This window comes from Xenopus laevis, chromosome 2L, assembly GCF_017654675.1.
Source record: "Xenopus laevis strain J_2021 chromosome 2L, Xenopus_laevis_v10.1, whole genome shotgun sequence".
NCBI classification, from domain to species: Eukaryota; Metazoa; Chordata; class Amphibia; order Anura; family Pipidae; genus Xenopus; species Xenopus laevis.
The window spans coordinates 61,232,808-61,250,928 of NC_054373.1; the positions used below are offsets into that span (position 1 = coordinate 61,232,808).

At 39.0% G+C, this 18,121-nt stretch overlaps 1 protein-coding gene across 5 annotated transcripts in view; it reads right to left on the reverse strand.

Moving 5' to 3' along the window:
• Positions 1 to 18,121, reverse strand: part of rps6ka1.L (ribosomal protein S6 kinase A1 L homeolog) — a 63,882-nt gene that overhangs the window by 30,102 nt on the left and 15,659 nt on the right.

Consider the following 18,121-nt stretch of genomic DNA (forward strand, 5'->3'; position numbering starts at 1 on the left):
TCGAGTGGTCTGTGTCAACCGGAGTGGTCGTGATAATGCTCCCCCTTCCAGGTGGATAGAATGTTGTCTTGCAGGGGACGCAGATGAATTTGTGCAAATGGAACTGCCTCCATGACGGAACCATTGTTCCTAGGACCTGCATCGCCTTGCGAACTGTTGTGGTTCGGTTGGATAGAAGGAATTGAACCTGACTCTTGACTTTGGTCTGTTTGTCTTGTGGCAGGCTGACAATCTGTGTCTTTGTGTTGTCTAGTCTAGCCCCAAGAAGGTCATTTGGCGACTTGGGTAGGGATTGGACTTCTTCCAATTGATGGTCCACCCGAAATCCTGGAGCAGCAGGACTGTCTTGTCGAGATCCATCTTGGCCTTTTGCATTGATGTGGCTTTCAGAAGAAGATCGTCCAGGTAGGGTGTCACCGATATTCCCTGGAGTCTCAGGGTCGCTGCCATGACTGACAAGCTTGGTGAACACCCTGGGGGCTGACGACAGGCCAAACGGAAGAGCTACAAACTGGTAGTGTCTGTTCTTGAATGCAAAGCAGAGATAGCGGTGGTGAGGAGGCCATATTGGGACATGTAGATAGGCGTCCTTGATGTCCAGAGACATCATTAGTTGACCTTGTTCCATTCCCTGTATCACCGACCGAAGCGTCTCCATTTTAAACTGTACAGGTCGAATAAATTTGTTGAGACCCTTGAGATCTAGCACAGGTCAGACAGTGCCATCTTTCTTTGGAACTGTGAAGAGGTTTGAGTAGAAGCCGGTGAATCTCTCCGGCGGAGGAACGGGTACAATTACTCCTGTTCTTTCCATCTTCTCTATGCATTGCAAGAAGGGTCTTGATTTGGCAGTATTTGACGGAACCCTGGACATGAAGAAGGTTCTGGGTGGGACAGATGTTAAATCTGATGAATGAGAGATCCATACCTCCTGGAATCGTAGAAGCTTGCCTCCTATTTTTTCTAACGATTCCGGAGGGAGTGCCCTGTCAGGAGGACGCAGGCTTGTAGGCCTTGTTGTTGTTCTTCCATGATGGACGACCTTTCTCGTTACCCTTGGAACAGAAGTGTGAGCGTTGAGGAGGGCTATGCTGCAGAGAGAAACGTCCACTTTGGCCACGAAAAAATTTCCCTCACCTATTAGCTGTTGAAGTGCGCCCTCTGGCTTGAGGGAGAAAGGTACTTTTACCTCCAGTAGCTTGGGAAATAATTTTCTCGAGTTCTTCCCCAAATAGTCATTGCCCTTTGAATGGGAGAGAGGTTAAGGCTTTCTTAGAGCTTATATCGGCCGACCAGCTTTTTAGCCAGAGAGTTCTGCGAGCTGCTATGGATAATGCCGAGGTGCGCACGGTCAGTTGCGCGGCATCTAAGGTGGAGTCGCATAAATAGCTTGATGCCTCTGCAATGGCTTGGGCAGAAGGTAATAGCTCATCCCGAGGGACACCTTCCTGAATGTCTCTAATAAGGGACTCCGACCATGCCTGTATGGCTCTGGACACCCAGGCTGAAGCCAAACAAGGCCGTAGAGTAGATCCAGCTGAGGAAAAAATGGCTCTCAGAAAACCTTCCGATCTTCTATCTGAAGGATCTTTAAATGCTGCTGCGTCAGTGACCGGCAGTGTGGTAGATTTGGAAAGTCTAGAAACCGGTGCATCAACAGCCGGGGGGTTCGACCACTTGTCAACCAATTCCTTAGGAAAGGGGTAAGACTTGGTGAATTTCTTGGTAGACTGGAATTTACGCTCGGGGGTATTCCATTCGTCTTGGATAATACTAGTTAGCTGTTCATGGTCAGGGAAACAGGTTGACGACTTGTGTTGTCTTTTGAAAAGAGAAGACGTTTCACTTTGCTTCTTAGGCTTTTGGGACAGGTTTAGTACCATAAGGACTCCCTTGATAATACTATCTATGTCATGCGACATATCCCTATCCCTGCCTTCTTCCCTGTCATCTTCCTCAAAATCAGAAGACTCTTCTGAGGAGGGTAGTTCACCCTCCGATGACAATTGCTCTTGGGCCAATTCATCGGAATGGGATTGAGGATTAACTGCTTTAGCGTCCTCAAAGTGTTTTTGCTTACCACCCTTCTTAGGATGAAGTTATGCCAGGGCCTTCCCTAAGGCATCAGCAATAGCTGGTAGACCCTGCAATGATGCCAGGGATTGGGAGAGATGGACTGCCCAGAGAGGAGGTGGTGGTTCAGCAGAAGGCCCAGGTGCCAGGTCTGGAGCAGCTGCCCCCTGCCCCATAGTGCAAGATAAGCAAAGTGGCTCCTTATGGCTCCCAGGTAACTTAATTTGGCACTTGGTGCAAGCCAGGTATCTCACCTGTGTTGTGGAGGGAGCCCTACCCCCCGCCCTTGTGAATGGCCCCCCTGTCCTACCTTCTGCCATAGCAGTGTCAGTGAGAGGGGTTGAGCCGAGTCTCTGTTGCGTGCTTAAGCCTAAAATGGCCGCCGGAACGCATGCGTTTCTGCGCAGAACAGAAGCTGGTGCCTGAACATGGCAGCTGGAACACAGGATGCGTTCCACACGGAGCGCACCGAAGCCAAGCGACGTAGAGACTCCTCTCCCCCCCTGATAACAGCGCAATTGGCAGCGTTGAACTTGATGGACTTTGTCTTTTTTCAACCCGATTTAACTATGTAAATATGTAACTATGTAGAGAGTGATAGTCTGAGACAATTTGCAACTGGTTTTCGTTTTTTTTTATTATTTATGGGTTTTGAGTCAGCTCTCCATTCTGCTCTCCAGTTTGCAATTTTAGCAGTTTGGTTGCTAGAGTCCAAGTTACTGTAGCAACAATGCATTGATCTGAATAAGATACTGGAATATGACAAAGAGAGGCATGAATAGAAATATGAGTAATAAAAAGTAGCAATAACAATACATGTGTAGCCTTTGTTGTTTTAGATGGGCCACATTTAAAAGCTGGAAAGAGTCCGTAAAAGTAAAAGGCAAATAATTAACAAAACAATAAAAAATAAATAATGAAGACCAATTGAAACGTTGCTTAGAATTGGCTATTCTATAACATACTAAAAGCTAACTTAAAGTTGAACCAGCCCTTTAAAAAAAATCTAAATTTGTTTCACAACTACATTGTAATGGAATATATCAGAAAATCATGTAATTCTACAGATATCAAACATTTTATCATGGCAGACTAAGAATAAGTTATACAACAACATTCCAGGCTGAAATCTGCTCAGTATCATCACGACACACAGCATGGAGGAGAAATGACCAGCAGCCAAATATTAGTATGCTATGCCAAACGTACAACCCAAACACAAGGATGCAGGAAAGAACATAGGAAACTGCAGTAAACAAAAGTAAAATATTGGCTTGGTGTTTTAAAATACCTTTATTCAGACTAGACTGGTTCACCACTAAATCCAAATCCAACATATTGAAAATAAATACATTGCAAGGAAAAATTAAAGTAGTTAAAAGGAATGTAAACACAGAAACACATTTTTTTACCAGGAAAGCAATTCTAGGTAACTTTCCAGTATACATGAAATAAATGTTCAATTATTTTAAAGATAATACAGTAGAACCCCCATTTTACATTGCCTGATTTTAAGTTTTCCCTCATTTTACATTGTTGTTTTGTGGTCCCACCTATATTATGCATAATACATTTCCCTGATTTTACATTTTCTTGGATTTTACGACATTTTTTCTATTCCCCTGAAAACGTAGAATGCGGGGTTCTACTGTACTTAAAAGTATTTGCTTTTGAAAGCAATATGTGTTTGGCCTTCACTCCTCGCCTCGCAGTGACATCACTTTGGGGGCCCAGGCTCCCTGTGCAATTGTGTGCATTGAGGATTATCAGTGGGCCCCCCTACAGAGGAAGCAGACACTGCCACCCAGCCAAGGGGTCCGATTCCTCTAAAGTTACGCCATTGATTCTTTGTACTTCTTGTCCTTTATAAATTCTGAGAGGATCCTTGATAACAGGTCTGTAAATGCACAAAATATGCAAGGCACAGTTTTGCCAAACATGCAGTGCAGTTTTGCCGAAAGAACGGAAAATTATGATGCACTGGCTGCAGTCACATTAGGAGCAATTACACTAGAATTAATGGGGGAAACACTGCATTTTGGGTAATAATCATGGCAACTGCTTCTGAAACAGCACTTTGTCCACTTTAGTGTGGTAAGTAAATGACCCATAACATCTGATGCGCAGCTCACTACAGTTACACGGTTTCAAAAGTACATGTAGTGACAAGGAGTGCAGAGAATAGCAAAGGAAAGACAGAGATACACCTTGCAATAGCAATTACATTTACGAATAAATCATAGGAAATGTTAACTAATGCGTATATTAAAAATTTGCATCTTTTAACAATTCATACATTTTCATCCAAACAATGAAACACAGCAGCTAGTGCATTCACGCTAAAATGTGCTTTTTGATGCTTTGGAACCCTGAAGCTATTGCCACCCTGAATGTGGCGGTAATACCATGGTCCCTACAGCAGACAGCAGGCTAGCAGAAAAATAATCACATTCAAACATAATTTTATAATAATAAATAAGACAGAAACCGCGTTAGCATTCAATGGTGATAGTCTCAGATCCTGGCAATGATACAATTATATTGGCAAAATGATGCATCATGGGTAATAATCAAAACCTGCATTAGAAATAGCACCTTGCATACTGTACTTGCTGTCAAATTGCCCTTTTAATTTTTGTGTTTACAGTCCATTTAAGCATTTAAGAATTAATCCTTCCATCTACTATGTTTATATTCTAAAGCATGTATAAACACATGGGTACATAGCCACAATTTAGTAGCCAAGGCACTGGGAAATGATCAGTGGCATAATTATAGCAAGAGCATACCCTGCAGAGGGGGCATGGCCAGGACTCATGCCCTGTTCCCCCATGATCCATCTGCACCTGACCCCTGTCCCTGCATTTAAAGCATAAACATTCACCTCTGCAAGATCTTGGGCACCAATAACCCAGTCTCTGGTATTCTGTGCAGAGCTTTTCCAAGGGATTTTGCTACATGGTTTGAGTGTTACTGGGAGCCAAGTTCAGGGGAGGAAAGTCTTCATCTGCTTGATCTGCTGAAATGCTGCTCCCAAAATCATTCACCAATTCTGGCAGTAAGTACAGGTGGAAGCAGACATCGAACAAAAAGGAGTGTGCGGTGAATTGCCAATATCTACACAAAAAACTCCAATCGCTACAAAAGGTTGTGCCTAATTATCTAATGAAACATACATTGTGTAAATAAACAAACTCCCATGTGTAATAAAAAATACAAAGTCTGCCCAAGTGCAGAAACCCATAGCGACGGATAAAATGTTTGCTTTTGAACAGGTAACCAGTAAAACCTACATGCTGATGGCTGTGACTAAAAGCAAACTTTGAGCCTTTTATTTTATAACCCCTGCAAACTCTTCCGTAACGAATAATAGCTAAGTATATTTATTTAGTGCTTTAACACTTAAAAAGAAACCAAACGCCATAAAATTAAAAGGTTATATAAATATAATGTCGTTTCCTTGCTCTTGTTAAAAAAAAAAAAAGACCCATTAACCAGAAAACCCCAGGTCCGAATAATCCCGGATAAAAGATCACATACCTGTACAGTGTAGAGGATAAAAAAATATTTTAGAAATCTGTATAAGATTAAGACTAAATTTGGCACTGGCTTAGAAGCTCTTCCTAGACACACAGAATCTTCTCATTAGGCACCCGATGTGGCTAATCCACTATACCTGTACCAAATTTATCGGCTAGGTAGGGGTACCAAATGTTACACAAACACTTCCCCAGGGATTTTAATGACTTACCTGATACCCCGGCCCTATGCTACTGTTAGCAGAAAACTGCACTGGCCCAGGAACTAGCGAGTGATCCCCCTCCTTCCTTGCAAGGGCATACATGCAGAGTAGACTTAAAGGAATGGTTCAGTGTAAAAATAAAAACTGGGTAAATAGATAGGCTGTGCAAAATAAAAAATGTTTCTAATATCGTAAAAATGTAATGTATAAAGGCTGGAGTGTTTTGATGTATAACATGTCAGTCAGAACACTACTTCCTGCTTTTCAGCTCACTTGGTTTACACTGACTGGTTACCCTGGCTACCAGGCAGTAACCAATCAAAGACTTGAGGGGGTCCACATGGGTCATATCTGTTGCCTTTGAATCTGAGCTGAATGCTGAGGATCAATTGCAAACTCACTGAACAGAAATGTACCATGTGGCCCCCCTTCAAGTCGCTGACTAGTTCAGAGTTATAGAGCTGAAAAGCAGGAAGTAGGATTCTGGCTGTTTTATTAGACATCTGTTCACTCCAGCCTTTATATATTACATTTTTGGCTAACTAACTATATTAGAAACATTTTGTATTTTGCGCAGCCTATCTATTTACCCAGTTTTTATTTTCAAACTGAACTGTTCCATTAAATGCTGGATTTTAAAATAAATAAATAAATAAATAAAACACTGGTATAAGCTATAGAGGAAGAAGACCTGGCAGTCGCTTCCTCTATAGCCAAAAAGAACCACCTCCTTCCCCAGCCACTCTCTTCCCTGTGGTAGGGAAGCAGAGCCTGGAGGCACAGGGTGGATAGTGGGTGGAGTCTGGGCAGGGAGTGGATGTGGTCCTGGCAGGAAGTGGGCAGAAGGATGGGGAAAGGAGTGCGCTGGGCCCCTCTGAAGATTTCTTTATAGGGGGGGACCCAGTGCACTCTAGTTACGCCACTGACAAAAAAGCCACATTTTTTTGCTCTACTGCTGCTGAATTCTGAAGAAGGAAGAAGGGAGGAAGAGGATCGCTCACAAGTTGTTGTGTCCTTGACACAAAAACTAACAAAATGACAGCACTGATCCAGAACATCTGGATAATCGCCCTTTTCAATTTGCCAGTGAATCTGCTCTTTTTTCAGTGGCAGACTAGATTTCTACATATTTATTTTTGAATAAATATTGTTCCATGTACAGAGGGAATGTTCTGCTTGCTCTCCAGTATTCTGGGCAGGGAGTGGATGTGGTCCTGGCAGGAAGTGGGCAGAAGGATGGGGAAAGGAGTGCGCTGGGCCACTCTGAAGATTTCTTTATAGGGGGGGACCCAGTGCACTCTAGTTACGCCACTGACAAAAAAGCCACATTTTTTTGCTCTACTGCTGCTGAATTCTGAAGAAGGAAGAAGGGAGGAAGAGGATCGCTCACAAGTTGTTGTGTCCTTGACACAAAAACGAATAAAATGACAGCACTGATCCAGAACATCTGGATAATCGCCCTTTTCAATTTGCCAGTGAATCTGCTCTTTTTTCAGTGGCAGACTAGATTTCTACATATTTATTTTTGAATAAATATTGTTCCATGTACAGAGGGAATGTTCTGCTTGCTCTCCAGTAGTTGGGGCTCAAGCTCTACAGGCCACTGGTTACTTTTTACCCCTTAGAGGAGAGAAACTTACTAATCCTCCAAACTGGACCTATACAAATCAAAACAAAGTGACATGCCCATAAAATGTTTACAGAGTCAACTCTCTTGCTCAGGAAAAAAAACATAGCTGAATATGAAGTAAGAGGAGCCACTACAGTAACAACTGCACCAGTTGCAAGAGATTCATGCACAATTAATCAATTCATGTGCTGCATGGCCTCTCACTGAGCATTAACAAGTTACTGTGTAACCTTCACCACCCCATTAGAAGGGGCCTTGATCAATTATGCAGCTTCAAGCTTATGGTGAAAGGTTAGTGCAAATCAGCTTCCCAAAAAGCAAGAGAGCTAAAGGGATTTTGATTAGTTCCTATAAGGAGAGCATCTCCATTATGAAAGGACTGCAGTTTTCAGAGTTCCGGACACTCTGGCATTCCTTCACATCTTAGTCAGTCGCTCATGCTAGGATGGGTGCAGCCCAATCATTCAATAAGCTGCAACAGCTTATATTTGCACTATGTCCTCTGGAACAGTAGTTCACTATAAGGGTGAAAGTCTATTGACTGTTTTGGAAACTCCTGGAACTGTAGAATTACCAGAAAGCTCCGAATTACAGAAAGGCCGTCTCCCTTAGACTCCATTATAATCAAATTATCTACATTTTTATGATTTCCTTTTCTCTGTAATAATAAAACAGTACCTTGTACTTGATCCTAACCAATATATAATTAATCCTTATTGAAGGCAAAATCAGCATATTGGGTTTATTTAAAGTTCACATGATTTTCTCAGTATGAATATCCACATTACGGAAAGTTCCATTATCTGGATCTGGATAATAGGCCCCTAGGTCCCATATCTGTACTTAGAAACCACAAAAACTGAAGATCACACCCTAATTAGAACCCATTCATTGCCATTTTACTAGAACACACATTTGCATTTACATACTGCACAATACACAAGAGTCCTAAAATATTCTACAAAATACAGTATATCATTATTGAACTTTGTGTATATTAAGAAATAAAGTAAATACGCAAACTTATTTTAAAGGTTAAATCTGCATTTTCACGCTTTAAAAAGGAATTTCTCTTTAACCATAAGACAACATCCTTGAGCGAAGTAATACCCCAGGCTGGCTGAAAATACTTTGAGACTGGAATGCACAGTTAGAACATTCCAGACCCACGGAAAATGTATTTATTACAGCACCTATGTCTACAATCTCCACTACAGCCACTCCTACCTTTATCTTTTTAAATGGCCAAAACCTATAAAAAGTTTTCAGCTGTAGCAGTGCACACAATGAAAATAGATGCAGCATCACACAGGTGCACTGATGCAGGTGTAAGACAATAAATTTTTCTACATTTATTATGTTTTTGTCATTCACACTCACATGGGGCTATGGTAACCAGTGGCGGAACTACCGGGGGAGCAGGGGGTGTGAGCAGGCCAGGACCCGCACCCCCTCAGGGCCCCCCGGCAGTCCGTTCGGCCGTACAGAGGGGGGCAGGGCCCGGCTGTGCGTCACGCACCAGGGCCCGCTCCCCTCTAGGATCACCACTGATGGTAACTTTGCATGTTCTACAGGTTCCTTATTTCTGAGCAATGTTTTTTAATTCTATGAATGACTGTAATTAGGTCCCTTCTTCTACAGTCCACCTTGAATATGTACTGATTATTTAACTTCAGAAACACCTACAGTGGCTCAAAAACCCTTGCCTATGTTATATTGCCATGCTTTAATGGGCTACTTTGCAACAGATAATTGCAGTTTTCATTCTAATATCCCCACCCATACACTAGACTACAGCATAAATAGATGGCTGGTGGGTTAACACCCAGAAGATAAACTTGAAAGCTATCACATAAATTGATTACTAACACAGCCTCAAAGTCTTTACTAACAGATCCAGAACAGAACTCCTATATAATAATTGCTCTTCCATGTGTCACAATAACTCCATTCCCTTTCTCTATCCCTCATTGCTGCATACAAAATAAATTCAACCTAAAGCCTACTCCCTTCCACAGAAGGTACATGTCTACCATGCATATATTCTGCTTATTTACTTATGGCATATGTGTCTCCCTCTTCAAAAAAACAAACAAACATTATCATAGGGGCTTTTTAAATTTATTTCTGCCCCAGGTGTATTTAATTCATATATTCCAACCTACATCCATCTCATTTTAAATTCTACAAAATTAAAAAAAAAAAAAAAAAAACAAAGATAAAAAAATAAAGATGTTTATATAATGAGGAAGCACAATGCATTATCCTGCTGTAAATGCTGCGGTCAGTTGAGTTACAAAGCAGTTAAAATGATGCCTTAACCCCATGGCAGGGTAAATTATTGACAACACTCAACAATGTATTTGGCTAAAGCTACACATAGTTACAGATATAAAAATAAGATATGGTGCCAGGGCCTGATTTGAAAAAAAAAAAAAAGAATTCTGAAAGAACTTAGTAGGCAGTGCTTTCCCCATTTTTGTCTGACCAACCAGCACTTTTTTGCAGCCACGATGCACCTCTCCCAACCATACGTCACTTGCTTAAAGAAGAAAAAGTAACAGAAGCTGGTAGGACAGTGAGATGTATTGGCAAAGTTGTTATAAGTTGTTCTTACAGGGCCACACTGAGGAGTAAAACAAATAGGTCAGCTTACTCTCCTTGACTCTGAATTCGTACCATTATGGATTGTAGTAGGGTATGCTTTTGAAAATTATATCATAAATAGTAACCAGCAGGGCTTGATGAGATCTAGATCTTGTCAAACAAGATAAGCCACTTTTTTACAAGTAAGAAGAAAATGGACACTAGTGTTGATATGCTTTAATTAGATGTTATACACACTTTTAATATGGCGCTGCAAGCAATTATCATAGAACCTGCTGGCATAGGAAATCTACAGTTACAAGGATGAAACAGACTGAACAATATTGCGGTCAGTGGAAAATACTGTATTGACAATCTTTTTGTATAAGAAGTGCATTGTGAGAGCAAAGTAGAGTGATCTTGTTAGACTGGAAATTTGGGATTCTTATGGTGCCCATACAGACAGTTGTGGATATGGTAATTTTCAATTAAACTGAAAGGTCATAGACCCAAAATGATTGTCTTTCTGAGATACCAATTGTGTGTAATATACTGTTGGCCATGGACTGTACTCATCTAGCACTGATTCCATGTTGAAGGCAGGATCTTTCAGTTGCTGGTTAAGAAGCCAACCACTGGAGCTTCTCCAGATGGTGGGATCCACAACAGCAATCATTTTATTTAAGATAGCTCCATCCAAGCCCCCCTCTCACAAGTGTGATGCTCTGCACTAGCATAAATACAGCTCTATGTGAAACAGTGCAAAATTACAAAATGGAAGCCTCTGCCCACACACTTGAGGGACGGGCCCTGAAAAATCACCTGCACTCCCAGTGGGTGAGCTATCTTAAGCTGAGCAGCCAAGGCTCTCTGAAGCAATATGTACATTTACATACAATGTAGGCTTCAAGTACTTTTCTTTAATTGTAGTTTCTCCTGTGGCTCGTTAATATTTTATATTTTTAATGTTCAGACACTGTTACATGACAGGGGTGGCCCTAAGAATGATTTGCAATAATTCATGGATTGTCCACATAAAAAGTAATTATATTAAGCAAGCATATGAATAAACACATAACAATGCAGACTGTCAACGTGTTTAGGTCCCTAAAAGAACCTTGTTTGCATTGAAGAGTGTTCACTTTGGGGACAGAAATGTGACAGAATAAACATTTCCCTTTTTTCAGCATTTGTTTGGTGCTGGTTAGGATGGGTTTAGTGTTCCCATATACAATCGTGGGCAGAAGTATTGGAATATTTGTGCTTTTTTTTTTATATAACTCTTGAATTACTGCAATATATTGTGCAATCGAATAGTGCTAACTTAATATATTGTGAAAAAATACAAGATACCTACAGCAGAAATTAAATTAATCAACTATAAATTTGTTTTTCCATGTGCTTTTATAACTTGCACATAAAATACTAATGGGCAGATTGAGAAGTGTCCCGCTGGAAAAAGTCATGTTAAGAAAACTCAGATTCTAACTTAATTTAAGATATAATTTAAAGGGGTGGTTCACCTTTAAGTTATCTTTTAGTATGTTATAGATTTTTTATTATTTGTCTTTTTTTTCTGAATATTTCCAGCTTTCAAAGAGGATCACAGATCACGGATATTAAACATTTACTTGTGACCATTTATCTAATATAAACGTTTAAACTTTCATTTTTTACTTTTTTATGTCTTTCTAAAGCAGCGCTGGGTGGGGGGACAGTCACACTGCAAACTGTTCTACATCGATACATTAGTTAATACATTTCTTATCTTTTTCCCTGCTGAGCAGAATCCCTAAGTTTCATTAAAGGCAGCTGTTAGAATTGATACAATAGTTGCCAATATTCCACAGATGCTGCCGAGAAATGTACAACTAATGTAGCAAATTGTAACAGTTCAGAATTGGCATCTGGATAACTGAGCTGACAGACTGAAACACCAGAGACAGAACATTAAACTTCAATTTTGTAAAAATAGTAAAAAAACCTAAAGCAATTGAACAAAGGCTTTATTTCTGGTGAAGAATCTGAAAAAAACTGAAGTGTTTAGAAGGTGAACAACCCCTAAAGTATGTTTTAGACCAAAATAAGGTGCAAAAAGTGGTGTGAAATAAAAGTGCTATTTAGCAAGCTGTTATTCTCCTTTCTCATGAATATTCTCCATCGTATCTTAAGACAAAAGCAGAATTCATTGCCAAATAAATAATGATAATGTTTCTGAAAGTATTTTAATTTAGTGCAGAAATGTACACCATTAATTAACACCAACTATGAGCATGTCTTATATGTTTTAAATCTAAGGGACCAAGTAAAAAGTGGAGTCGGTTATAATGTTTTAATTTACTAAGGCATGTATTATTACTTTGGAAATATATGCCATAACTTTACCCCACCTCAAATTAAAGTCATTGGGACAAGTTCAGACGGAGATGAAATTCTTTCTTGAGCAAAAAGCGGTGGGGTTTTTTTAAACAGATTTTCACTCTAGAAATTTACACAAGTATTACTTTTTCCCTATATTTCAGTCCCAATGGCTCTCATATAAATAATTCATAATTAAAAAAAAAAAACAAAAAAAAAAAAACAAAAAAAAAAAAACGAACTTTTGGTAAAATGTGAAGAAAAAAATACAAATTATTTGCCCTATACAAACCTAAATCACACCAGAAAGTTCCTTGCCTGATCAATAATTGGAATTGTTTTGGAATAACCTTTCATATTTTTCCTTGCAAAAAACAGCAAAGTGGTATCTGATTTGCAGTGACGTTGCAGAAATCATGTGAACAGGGAGGCAAATTAAAACAAAAATTAGAAAGACCATTGCTGAGAAGTACTTGCTGTGCACGCATCACTTTACTATTACAATTTAGGGGTAGTTTATTAATAAGTAGCAAACTTTGCAATAGGTTCTAATTCATTGTCAAACAAGTGATCACTAAATACATTGTCATTAACACAATAAAGAACTGTATTTCAAAGAAAAAAAAGATGCCTGTGCTTATAGTCTTTGCATACTTAAAGCGGAACTAACTCCTAAAAATGAATTTGAATGGAAATGCTGTATTTTAGATGCTAAACTTAATTTACCAGCCTAGAGTTTCTGCATTCCTATAACAGTAATGGTCCCAGGCCTTCATAGCTGTGAACAGAGCTTCCCATCTTGGATTTTGTTAGCTAACCTCTGAGCTTCAGTGACAATATAACATACTCAGTATGCTCAGAGCCAGGGCCTATCATTTTGTCTGGGGGGGCAGCTTTAGGGTTTAAGCACGCAGGCAGATTTGGGGAGATTTAGTAGCCCGGCAACTAATCGCCTCTTCTTTCGGTGCAACAATTTCCCCATACTTCCTTCCCTTTGCCTTCTGCCTGCTAAAATGAAAAAATGCCTGCGACAATGCCCTCGTGGCGCTACGATTTCCGAAGTCGCCCGAAGTGGACTTCGGAAATTGCCAGGCAACTAAATCTCCCCGAATCTGCCTGTGTGCTTAACCCTTAGGGGCTGGCCCATGAGTACTTACTGTACTTACTTATATAGTAGATTTGTAGAGGTTTGTCTTTCCTACAAGCTGATCAAATCGGCCTGTTTTCTAAGTACAATAAATTCACAGAACCACAGAGTATGTGCAGTGAGAATCAACAGAAATGAAGATGGGGGGATTCAGAGACATGGAGGGTGTCGGCAACTTCGGGCCAGCCAACAGGATTCTTTGCTAAAGATTTCAAGATCAGATGCAAACATTGCAACTTTTTTTTTACACTACTCTGCAAGTCTCTAATGAGGCAAAGGGAACAAAACAGAATATATCCTATGAATAGTTAAATAAAAAAGGAAGGAAATAAATTAAAATACACATATCATACACTGATCCAAATACCTCACTCAGCAACCTGTACAGTGGTTCTTGGAAACTACAGGTGTGGCTGCCACACCTTTCAGGGCAAACATGCTGTGACTAGCACAATTTACTTCTATCTAGGACAACACACTGGGACACATGGAAAATAGACTTTAACAAGTTAACTCTTGCCCTGCCAACAGCTTAAGGCAAGTGAGAACACTGCTCTTATAATATGTTATACATAAAATGTACACATTTGTAGTTAGATCTTGACATGCTAAAGAAACCTAATGCAGATACAAAACAGATCCCCTTTAGGTATTGACTTATATAGTGCTTTAGTGAACTGTATCTATTAGACTTTGGTATCAGGGTTTCTAAAGGCAACATTAGCTTTGCAAGTTAAGGAAGAAAAAGCCATTAAAATAAAATACTATTGTGTTGCACAAAGAAACTCACCAACTGTGACTTGTAACACAGTCTAGTATACAAAATCAACCAACATTCAAATAAGAAATAAACAGCTGTAATACAGTATGTGGTGGTTTTGGACCAGTTACCCAGAATGCTTGGAACCTGGGGTTCTCCAGATAAGGGATCTTTACGTAATTTGGATCTCCGTACATTAAGGGGCACATTTACTTAGTTCGAGTGAAGGAATAGAATAAAAAAAACTTTGAATTTCGAATGATTTTTTTGGCTACGACCATCGAATTGGCTACTTCGACCTTCGACTACGACTTCAAATCGAACTAAAAATCATTCGACCATTTGATAGTCGAAGTAATATCTTTAAAAAAAAAAACTTTGACCCCCTACTTCGCCAAGTAAAACCTACCGAACCTCAGTGTTAGCCTATGGGGAAGGTCCCCATAGGCTTTCTAACAAATTTTTGGTCGAAGGAAAATCTTTCGATCGATGGATTAAAATCCTTTGAATCTTTCGATTGAAACAATTTAATCGTTCGATCAAACGAATTGCGGTAAATCCTTCGACTTCGATATTCGAAATCGAAGGATTTAACTTCGACAGTCGAATATCGAGGGTTAATTAACCCTCGATATTCGACCCTAAGTAAATAATTTAGACTTAAATAAAACCAATAGGATTGTTTTGTCTTTAGTAAGGATACATTATATTTTAGTTGGGATCAAGTGCAGAGTACTTTCAAAAATATATTGTTTTCAGGGGTCCAAAAATTCTTGTTGGCTCTTTTGGCACATAAAAATCATGCAGGGTGCCAATTTTTCAGCAGCCAAAGCATAAAACCATTAAAACTTTACATAGGATTACCCAAGTATGTCATGCCGAGGCCCCAAAATTAAGTTAATTACCAAAGTAGACAACAGGCATTCATATTAAGGTTGTTTGATCTTGGCACATAAAGATTTGTGGGAGATAAGCTGCTGTAAAATTGAAGCTTTGAGGATTTTTTTTCGAAAATGCATCAAAAACACTAACTTTAGCAAAGTTCTGCAGTTTGATAGTTCGGAGTAGAAAGACGTCTTTACCTATTTTGTATTCGAGAGAATGTGTACTTTCAAAAAAAATACACATATGGGACCCGGGGTTTTCTGGATAACCAATCTTTTCTTAATTTGGATCTCCATCTCTTAAGTGTACTAGAAAATCACAGAAACATTAAATAAAGCCAATAGGCTGGTTTTGCTTCCAATAAGGATTACTTATATCTTAGTTGGGATCAAATACAAGCTACTGTTTTATTATTACTGAGAAAAAGGAAATAATTTTTAAAAAATTTGGATTATTTGATTATAATGGAGTCTATGGGAGACAGCCTTTCCGTAATTTGTAGCTTTCCAGATAATGGGTTTCCGCATAACAGATCCCATACCTGCATATTGTTTTAAGGGGTCAGTGTACTTTTTTGCAGCTTTTACCACACATAAAACAGGCAACGTGTTTTTGAATTTGTTGAAATTCTGGGAGTTTCTGACCTAAAAAGGAAATATTTTTTCTTTATTTAGGCATGTAGATGCCTTAGTCTTATTACAGATGTGTAATGACAAATATTCCAGCATATTTTGAAGCTTAAGATGTCCTGAAAAAAAAGAAGATATACAATGTTTCTAGGTGAAGTGAAAAAGCACAAAATGTTCAAAAAAGTACCAGAAAAATAGAATCTTCTGGCAGTGAAAGGGTGAATACTATTGGGTTGAATCGTCAGATATACCGGTAGAGACAATAGAATTTTACCTGCATCTGCTGATTTAGCAGTATACAGTGGCCAATGTTCAGGTGCAGATCAAAATTTTCCAACATGGCTGATTGACGAGCCGACTGATATCCAAGTCTTTTGCTGATATTCGTCGGCTCATCTCCTGCCATACATACACCTAATATCTGTGCATGTATGGCCATCTTTTGAGTGTGCTCCTTTTATCTGGACAACACATGATATGAATGATCATTTCCATAACGGCTTCCCTTTAGCGATGAGCATATCTCCTAAAATCCTCTACTACGGTTTCATCAGATTGCAAATATTTTCCCACAGTTTAGGGAGTATTCAAGCCAAAATGCAGTACATATGCAATAAGACAGCACATAACTAAGAATTACCTCAAGCATATAAAAGATTCCCAAACCCCTAATACTTTTTTTAATAATTTTACAATTGGAGGAAAGAAAAAGACCACAATAAAAGGAAAACAAATGATGGGTGTCTTAGTAAAAAAAAAAAATGTAATGAATAATTATAATTCCTCTCTGTCTTCAGGCAGCACAGTTGAATGGACAATGGGTTGATATGGTTCTACTTACCAGTGGCTCTGAAATTGCTCAAAACCTTCACTATACATGGCAGTGAAAGTTAGCATAGCATTTTATTCTGGGTTTGAGTAGGACTCTCACTCAAACCCAGCCCCTAGCCTTCACTTCCCAGCACTCAACTTAAAATGCAGCTGGCTGGGAGGATTTCATAGTGCAATCCTTGAATATGTGGTGGAGTAAAAACTAGGAGCCCCTGGCAATATGAATATAAACTATACAGTTCAAAAGACAGCTAAATTGGCATTAGACTGTGACGCCTGTACTGTTGTATTTGCATCCCAATGAACACTATAAATTGCAGTCAGCATTATTAATTTGGAAGTGGCCATTAAACTGAGACTACACTATTGTTTAGAAATCACAACTACTAAATTAAAATGTAAATATTATGTGTCTATTAGAAGTCTGACCAATGTCAGCACCACAGTCTAGTATACAAAATCCACCAACATTCAAAAGACAAACATGACAGCTGCAATATGTGGTGGTATGGGATTATTATCCAGAATGCTCGGGACCTCAGGTTTTACGGATAAGGGTCTTTCCATAATTCGGATCTCCATACATTGTCTACTAACAAATAATTTAGACATAAACCCAATAGGCCTGTTTTGCCTTCAAAAAGGATTAATTATATCTTAGTTGGGATCAAGTACAGAGTAATGTTTTATTACAGAGAAAAAGTAAACAGTTTTTAAAAATTTTAATTACTTGATTAAAATATACAGTAAACCCCCCGTTTTACATTTTTATGGGGACCAGTAACAAATTGTGTAAAATACAATGGTGTAAAGGGCAATGTATTATACATAATATATAGCTGGGACACACAACAAAAATGTAAAATGAGGGAACCTTTAAATCGAGCTTTTACTGTAGTCTATGGGAGATGGCCATTCCGTAATTCAGAGCTTTCTGGAAGCAGGCAATACCATATATGTGTGAAAACAAAAACTTCCTATGCTCTAATTATTACTGTATTTACTATTGTAATTAACTAATATATATATATATATATATATATATATATATATATATATATATATATATATATATATATATATATATATATACACATACACACACACACACATACATACATACATACATACATACACACACACTGTGGACTGCTGGTACCTTGTGAACTAATGTTCAACTTACATTAACTTGCTGAAATTAAAATAAAAACTCTTGCAAATTAACATGCAGAGACAAAAGCTTAACAGTTTTCAATCAGTCCTCCCTCGCAAAGCTGTCAGAGGATAATTTAGCACATAGAATCTTCCTAATTCTAATCCATCCAGTATTTGCCACGTGCATACTGCCAGAACATGGCTCTGAGTGAGACAGAAACAGGCACTGTGATGCTAGGATTAGCTGCTGCAAAAGAACATTTAGAAGTTAGAACAGAAGGAGTATGCATGCCATGTGTCTGTTTTCCAAACACAGCTCTTAATA